The sequence below is a fragment of the Coregonus clupeaformis genome, unplaced genomic scaffold (genome assembly GCF_020615455.1).
Source record: "Coregonus clupeaformis isolate EN_2021a unplaced genomic scaffold, ASM2061545v1 scaf0919, whole genome shotgun sequence".
Taxonomy (NCBI): Eukaryota; Metazoa; Chordata; class Actinopteri; order Salmoniformes; family Salmonidae; genus Coregonus; species Coregonus clupeaformis.
The window spans coordinates 65621-75116 of NW_025534373.1; positions in this window are offsets into that span (position 1 = coordinate 65621).

A 9496-nucleotide genomic window follows, 5' to 3' on the forward strand; every position below is an offset into this window, starting at 1 on the left:
GAGTGGTCAAATACTTATTTCCCGCATTAAAATGCAAATCAATTTATAACATTTTGACATGTGTTTTTCTGGATTTCTTTGTTGTTATTATGTCTCTCACTGTTCAAATAAACCTACCATTAAAATTATAGACTGATCATGTCTTTGTCAGTGGGCAAACATACAAAATCAGCAGGGGATCAAATACTTTTTTCCCTCACTGTATTTCCTGGTTTGTGACCCACTGATACCACCCCCGGTGAGAGAGGAGTAAGGCAGTCCAAGAGTTAACACACACAGGAACTTTATTCACACACAGGAGAAGATGCACATAGGGATGATTTTTGTAATCACGCATCCCATGCACACATGTCTACCCGCGCTCTGACACTGGAAAAAACACAATTCAGGCCCGGCTAATACTGGTACGCTAGAAAGTCCATGCAGCGGACCCGACTAGCCAGTGCTGGGCTAGCTTGGAGCATCTGACCAATCACAGGGTGCATTTTCAGTGCATGGGCAGAGTGTGGGGTACATGGAAGTGATGGATATCGCTCACATGAACTGAACTGAACTCTATTGTATTATACTGTACTGTACTACCAATATACATGTGGCCCAATTGCTGTATAAAATGTTATAACTCATACTGTAAAAGGTTTTCCCCTGTCAATGTTCGTATTACATCCTTTTAACGATGGCAACGAGCAATTTAAAAAGTTGTAAAAAACTAAAAGAATGATCCATGGTGTTGAAAGGTTTCTTGTTTACTTTATACCACGTTATTCAAATCACTGGCGTCCTGTTTTGTCTGTCACAAAGTCCCACTCTCTAACTCATTCATTTGATCTCTCAGTTGCTGGCTTGCTGCCCTCGATCCAAAGGGGAACTTTGACTTCAAGCTGCCAATGTTTTGGGGGTTCCTGATCCCTGTGGCGTTCATGCTTATCTTCAACATGGTGGTGTTGGTGTATTTTGTAGTTACCACATCCAAGACCAACCCACATATACCAACCCACATATAACCAGGTAACATTAATGGGGGCATTTTGGGGGCACAAAGTAGAACGTTGTAGTCATTAAGATCAGTCTTGATTTAAATGCTAAATACTATAAATAAATGTTAAATACTAATGAGCTTGTTAATTTTGTATTGTCTTTCAATTAAAACGTTTTATATATAAAATGCATGCTTTTTTTTATTATTAATTCAGTCATTAGTAACCAATTCATACTATTTAATAAGCACCATGCTCTAACCCACTCAGTCATTGGAAGCATACTGTTATTTTACCACAGCATTACAGCAGTCTATGACCGCAGTCTAAGCATGTTGGTTATATTTCCCAGTACAAGACACACATCGATGAAGAAGAAGTTCCTCAGTAGCTTTTCTCTGGCTGTGGTGCTCGGTCTCTCCTGGATCCTGGGCTATCTGTTGCTCATTACACAGAACCAGACCATGTACACCATACTCAACATCTCCTTCTGTGTACTCACCACCACTCAGGTAGTAAATGTATGCACTCACTACTGTAAGTCGCTCTGGATAAGAGAGTCTGCTAAATGACTCAAATGTTAAATACAAAGACTAGTGTACTATTGTACCTCAGAATCCAGACATGATTGAAAACTAGACACCTACTAAACATTAATAAATTCTGCTGCTCTTTATTGAAACGCTACCTTTTGTTTGTACGTGTGTGTTCCTGAAAATACTTGATAACGTCTTTGTGTTTTTGTTTTCGCTCCACAGGGCTTGCATGTTTTCATTCTGTTCACAGCAAGAACAGCAATTGTCAAGAAAAATATGTCAAGTGCTTTGAAATCTGTCTCTAGCGCTGGGATCCCTCTTCACACCAAGAAGTTCAGTCTATGGCGAGGCGAGCAAAGTGAAAAAGTAGAATCATACACACAGCTGGACACTGATCTGTCATTTCCACCTTGTTCCTCACAGACATCTAACTGATGGGCTGCAAGTTTAACCTCTGTTGTAAAATATCTCACATACCGCCACTATTTCCTATAATATACAGAATAATACACACCATTTTGTATCAATGTATTTTTACTGTAAATTCCCTCAGAAGTTGTGTTGTCCAAGGATTTTTTGGCTATGCACATACTGTATATACATACTGTATGTGTTTTTTGAAATATAACTGTTTTGAATAAAACTGTGATTATTCTCTTTGAATCGAATGTTTGTTTCAGTATTTTTTGTGAGAAATTACACTACTTTACACAATATCTCAGAAAATAGCTTTAGACAGTGTAGCCTAGGGATGTCAAACTACATAATTTTCCCTGCGGGCCACGTTCGATCTTTACAGAGGATGCACTTAAAATGTATGAACCTTTTACTGCAGTGGGCAAAATCAGGGTCACACAGAGTGATTCTTGGTTGGTAACAAATCTACCTTCAAACAACAGTATACACCACACACACATGGTTATGGGCTTAAAAAAAGAAGACACCTGTACAATGCCAGATATAGAGTTGAAATCTATGCCATTTTGAGTTTCCATCCTAATATTACACTTTATATACATCACAGAAGACTGAAATATAACAAAACTGTTTGACATAGAAACACCAGATTTTCATCCTCATAAAATGAAAAACGTATTAATTATGAAATGATTAATAACATTCCACCCATGAGGCCAAAGAGGGCACTTTTGGTCATTGACTGCAGGAAAGGGCTACAAAGCTTCTGCTCCGCCAGCCTATATAGCTCAGGCAACAAGCTCCAGCTGCCAATTACATCTGTGGTAGTACAAGGCAACAAAGCAGGTCAGGCTCTGATGCTGCGGGACAGCAAGGATGAGAGGGTTCGCCAGCCAGAGATCAAGGAGGTATGACAGGCTCAGGAAGAAAGCAGGCATGTCAGAGGGAGGTATGAAAGGCTCAGGAAGAAAGCAGGCATGTCAGAGGGAGGTATGAAAGGCTGAGGAAGAAAGCAGGCATGTCAGAGGGAGGTCTGAAAGGCTGAGGAAGAAAGCAGGCATGTCAGAGGGAGGTATGAAAGGCTGAGGAAGAAAGCAGGCATGTCAGAGGGAGGTATGAAAGGCTGAAGAAGAAAGCAGGCATGTCAGAGGGAGGTATGAAAGGCTGAGGAAGAAAACAGGTATGTCAGGGGGTGGTATGAAAGGCTGAGGAAGAAACCAGGCATGTCAGAAGGAGGTATGAAAGGCTGAGGAAGAAAACAGGTATGTCAGGGGGTGGTATGAAAGGATAAGGACTAAACTAGGCATGTCAGGGGGAGGTATGAAAGGCTGAGGACTAAACCAGGCATGTCAGGGGGAGGTATGAAAGGCTGAGGAAGAAACCAGGCATGTCAGAAGGAGGTATGAAAGGCTGAGGAAGAAAACAGGCATGTCAGAAGGAGGTATGAAAGGATGAGGACTAAACCAGGCATGTCATGGGGAGGTATGAAAGGCTGAGGAAGAAAGAAGGCATGTCAGAGGGGGGTATAAAAGGTTGAGGAAGAATGCAAAACATTTCTGCAGTATTGAAGGTCTCCAAGAAGACATTGGCCTCCATCATTCTTAAATGGAAGAAGTTTGGAACCACAAAGACTCTTTCTGGAGCTGGCCGCCTGGCCAAACTGAGCAACTGGGAGAGAAGGGCCTTGGTGAGGGAGGTGACCAAGAACCCGGTGGTCAGATGGGAGAACCTTCCAGAAGGACAACCATCCCTGCAGACGGAAGCCACTCCTCAGTAAAAGGCACATGATAGCCCGCTTGGAAGAAGGAGTAGCGATTACAGTGTCGTCCGGCTCATAGAAGGCACAGGGTGGCGAGTACCTGTCAGGTGAGCCGACAGCGATGTATTTTAGATATTATACTTCCTCACAGTCAACATTTGCTAAAGATAGTCCTCTATCCAGCGCTTTTGGAATTTTCCAGGCTGCCTGAATGTCTAGGTTTTGTTAAGATTACTTTTAGCAAGCTGGGCAGAGTGAAGAGACTATAAATGTTGATCCATTATCATTTCAACACAATTTCGATTTGGTTTGAGTCATTTCACTGTCGTTTGAGATAAAAATAATAAAAATAATCAGAAGAATTAAATGAATTATTCTGGGCCGGATTGAATGGGATCGCGGGCCCATATCCAATCGATACTAGCCTAAACTAGACCTAGGAAAAACAAGATTACAGTAGTTGCCTAAAGAATGACTGTGACCTAAAGAGGTGATGTTGATGTCACCAGGAATTATGAAGTTCACACTGTACTGTATATCTGCGTTGTGCTCCTCAAACAAAGTCTGATGTAGAGTTTATACTAATTCTTATTTACATATGATTTGGTTTTCCTCTACCTCAACAGGCACTATTATTGTCACTATATATGACAGTTAGGATATCTCCTTAGTAGGGTTGCAATAGTCCATGAATTTACAATAAATTACATGGTTTTCCCAAAATCCTGGTTGGAGGTTTCCCTGTTTCAGGAAGGAATAAGAAGGTGTGGTATCTGAAGATTATGCCTTTGTTAAATGTTTTTCATGAAGAGATAGAATGTTGTTTGTGGTAGTATCAAGGGGGAATGTTTTAGGTGTAATACCACATATCACAGACAGGGGGGGGTGTAGACAGGAAGTGTAGTGTAAACTGGCCAGCAGAGGGAGCCCATCTTGTTGCATTGGTTATAAATAGGGGTGAACGAAGAAGATAGAACAGAGCAGAAATTAGAATGGGAGGACACTGCTCTCCGGACCACGCGTGTCTGTAAACTCATGCTGAAGCTTTTGATCTGAATAAACCTTATGATCAATGTTCAGTATGAGCAGACTCCTTTTGTTCATCAGCCATGACAACCACATTTCATCATATACTACAGAATGGCGAGCTTGCCAGGAGGGATGATGCAATCCTTCTTTGCTGCATTTGGAGTCATCAAGCTAACTCAGGCTGACTTTGGTCTGGAGTCATGACCCGGCTAGACACAGCTAAGTTGTTGGTTTTGTTACTGCTTATGTACACTGGAGGAATGTACCCTTACGACCGTGTTTCGGGTGGCGTTATGGCTGTTGATTGGGAGTCTGATAACTAAATATTCTAAATTTTATATTTCATTGGTAACTATGGACAATGATCATTGGTAACTATGGACAATGATGAACGGTAGAACTTTATATTTCATTGGTAACGATTGACAATGGATTGGCAATTAATGTTGGAATACGTATGCATAATTAGAGCACCGTGAATCTGGAAAAGACCTCATGGCGAGGCGACTCACAGGAGTGGGCCAGAAATCCAGGTCTTAGTTAGACTGAGTCTGGTTGATTTCTTAAGCGGGAATTATGAAGTGAATTGGTGTATCTATGTTATTCTCCTCCTCTGGTCGACGGGAAATTGGTTTGGGGGGTAATCTCTTGATATGAGATTCATCTTTCAAGGCAACAAAAAGTTAGATGGAGATGTTATTGATAATCATGTACAATGATTGGGCCGCGGTGCAGGATATTGATTTGTGTAGTATATCGCAGTTGGCTAGAGGCTACAGCTCATTCTTCATTGTTTCAGGTCACGTGGTACATCGTAGCTAAATGCTAAATGCTAATGCTTAAGGCTAAAGTGTGAATCATGCTACATCATGGTGGCTGAGGTGGATGCTAGTGCTAAATGTGTGTTGTGTCACCAGGTACTTTAGGCTAAGCTAAATGCTAATGCTACAGGCTAATTGTGTTGTGTGCTACATGCTAACGTATCCTTAGAGATTCCGTTGCGACGGGTTAAAGTCTCTTAAACTTGTTACTGTTTGTAAGTCGGTTTGTATGTTTTGTGAGCTCTGTTAAATGTTGTTTGACTAGAAGGGGGAAATGGGAAGTTACAGCTGGCTGTTATTCTTTCTGTTTGGGGAGAGAGGAGAGAATCATTCTTGCATGGGGGAAAGTATTTTTGAATGGTTGTGCGCATGCGTTTAAATTTACGACATTACAGTACCCAACGTGGGAGTTGGAGTTTATGACCCGAGATTAGGACACGTTTTGGTTTACGGCACTAAGTCTACGACATGCGGTCGTGTTGAGGTGACGGAACAAAATGGTGGCTTAAGGTCGGAGGTCTTTGGGGTTTCTTGTTGGTGGTTGCAGGGGTTTAATAGCTATTGGGAAGGAACGTTGGACATGAATCTTTTAAAATCGTTACAGTAACTGTTATTGGAACGTTAAACTATTTGGCAAGATGTAGTAAAGTTATAAATCAAATATATGTTGACGGGGTATAATTAATTAAATTAAAAGACGATTAAAATTAAATGAAATGTTTTGGAGCGATCTATGAGGGTAAAATGATATTTGCGCATGTGTGGGATTCTGCAAAACAACACATTGGTTAAACGGCAGGGGGAGACAGAGGGACACAGACGACGAAACAAATACGCATAAAGAGATTTTAACACGATGATTCTAGTTTAAACTGTGATTGGTTAAGATGAAACTTGTTTGGAGCCTATTGAATTTATAAATTAAATATAGGATAACGGATTATAATAGATTGAATTAAATAATTAAATGACGGATTGAAAGCAAAAGGTTTTTGGGCGATCTATAATTAGTCCTGAGTTAAAGTCTTACAGTGAATAATGTAGAACAAACGAATATTGAATGGTTGGAAATACTCAGTGATTGCATTAACGACTAAAATGTTATGTTGTGTCTTTGTTCTTCTGTCATATGAGAGGAACGCTAAGCGAGAGGCGAGAGGAGATACAGGAAGTGCTGACTGCGTCACGTGACAAGGTGACGAGGCAGAGGATCGGATCAGATATCAGGCTAGTTCACAAAATCTTCCCCATACAGGATATGCGATGTTATGACGATTTCGCATAAGCTTGGCAAACTGATTCATTAAAAATTGCATTTTGGAGGCTATGTGCATCATTGGGGTTTAATTACAGATGGGTTGGGAATCCAGGATGGATTGAGGATTCTTCTGTAAATTTATGATAATTAGAGCTAATAGAGCAAGGGGTTATGGGAATTGGAGTATTGAAGGGTTGTAAGGTTAGAAGGCTTTGTTTATGGGTATTTTAGTCTGAAGATGACTAACTTGCATTTACTTGCATTTGATGGGTTGTGGTAATATACTCAACACTAATGGATAAGTTGGTGACATAGGATATAGGAATAAAAATTGGGGTTAATTATTCAGGATGGTTAATGGATTTGTTTAGGTTATATTAAGAATTACAGGGGGAAGGTTACATAATTTATACAGTCTAAAATAGGATAGTTCACAATAAAGGAATATAAAGGGCTTGATATAGGGGAAAATTGATTAAAATAGTCATTTTTGATCAAAGTAGGGTTAGAGTAGTGTTAGGAGAGACTAATGGCAGATGTTAGTACACCTTTCTCACATATGGATTCAGCAGAAAGACATCATCCAGCAGGGTGATTATGGCATCAGAGATGAAGACGAATACGAGCAGAAACGACGATGAAGATGAATTCAAAACTCCAGAAGTAAGAAGAACCGACATGTCTGGAAACGAAGAGAAGGAGGTTTAGAAAGATGAAGGGGAAGAGGATGATGGAGAATGAGAGTGATTCATGAGAGGTCATGGGTGGAGGTGACTCTGTGATCAGAGGGAAGTGGCAAGAGAGGAAAGAAGAAATGGATACTAGAGATTTGATCTCTGATGGAAGTTGAAGATGAAGAAAGCGATGAAGATTTGGAGATTAAAGGTGCTTTATTTTCAAGAGGAGTTTGTCCTACAAGGACTGGCACAGAAGATGATGGAAGATGATATTTCAAGAACAGAAATTAGAAGATAACCTTTTGAAGAATACTGATAGGTCCACAACGAGAAGAACTGGACGAAGAAAACTCAATCAAATACAACTTATAACGGGTGGTGGAGAAGAAGAAAAGTATGAAGAATCAGAGTGAACCAAATCAACAATCACTGTCACAGCTTCAACTGAACAATATCAAATGCAATTGTACCAGCCAAGGGGGACCAGATGTTCCATATCGACCGCCAGTTTCTGGACAGACACAGAATTGGAGAGGGAGAAGAACAAAGAAGAAGGAGGAATATTTCAGCTACACTTTCAGCAACTTTCAGAAGACTGGTATAATTATGGACAGATTGGGTACTTTATCTGTTCATGCAACAAGTTAGGAGGAAGAACAGAGAACCTTTTTAAGGAAGATACAGGGGCAATTCAAGATCACCTGTTAGTATCTAGAATATCCGGAAGGGGGGTGCATTGCTGAGAGCATCGATTAGAGAAGAACAAAGATATCCAATAATTGAAGTAAAAACAACCGACCATTAGAAGGGATAGTGAATAGGGGAAAACTTATCTGTGTTCAGCCTAAAGAGGTTAAACATCTCATTAATTGATAACTAATTAGGATAGGGATTTGAGGTAGTACTTACTCTTCAAGTACTAATATTAGAAGATACTGTTATTGTAGTGTTGGGAAGAGAATTGAAGCGTACAATAAGATGCACACTAGACGACTGACTGTCTGGTAGACTATTTTAAGAAGTAGGGTTTTTGGGGAATCATTTGCTTAAAAGATAAATATCATAGGAAGGATGATAATGTATTAGATTGCCTGTTAGACAATCTGTCTGGGAAAAAACTTAATAGGGGTGACTGTTATTTTGGGTTACATTCTTACACTAAGAGATTTGAGGTTAGGCTAAAAGGGGGTTAGTCGTTTTGCCAAGTCTGTGTGTAAAGGAGTCAGGAGCAGGTGGGGAATTCCCAATCACGTATTCTAAAAATTGGTGGGGAAGGAATTTTGTCAATAAATCAGTGGGAAAAGGTTTTAAATGTTATGAGAGAAAAGATTAGATTAAAATAAGTTAGGAGAACTAGGGGTGAAGGAACTCTGAGACAGTAAGCTAAGTTTCAAAGTTAGTAGTAAGACAGAGAGAGAACAGTGAGGAAGGACATTTTAAAGTTTAGTGGGAAGATATGGTAGGAGTTTAAATCGATTAGGAGCAGATGCATTGAGAAAGTATGTGTTGCTGAATGATTTGAGGGTGATTGAGTATCTATATTTACAGTTTCCAGCAGGGAGATCAAGGTCATTATAGGTGTACTTTGTGTAATCAAAAGTTTGAAAGTCAGGGATTTAGAGATAGGACTGAGATTTGGGGAAAACGTGACACTAGTGGTGATGGATGGAAGTACAACAGAGAGAAGCAATTTAACTCTTTCAACATTGATAGGTATTAAAGTCATAAATATATTGCATTTGATTATAAGGGAACCAATACAGCACCAATTTTAGGGGGGAAAACACTTATTAGGGTTTAGGATGGGGACGTTTCTCCCATATGGAGAGATAATTATGGAGAATAAGTGTTGTTATCAGGACCAGGAGTAAAAGGAGGTATAGTTTAGAAGAGGGTTAGGAGTGACTGTTCACTTATTTTGCGTAAGGTTACAGATAAAGATCAGGGAGAATATGTGTACTTATCTAGTGAAAGCATTAAAATTTGTTTTGGTTAAGAATTATTGGTTAAAGGGCTATGTAA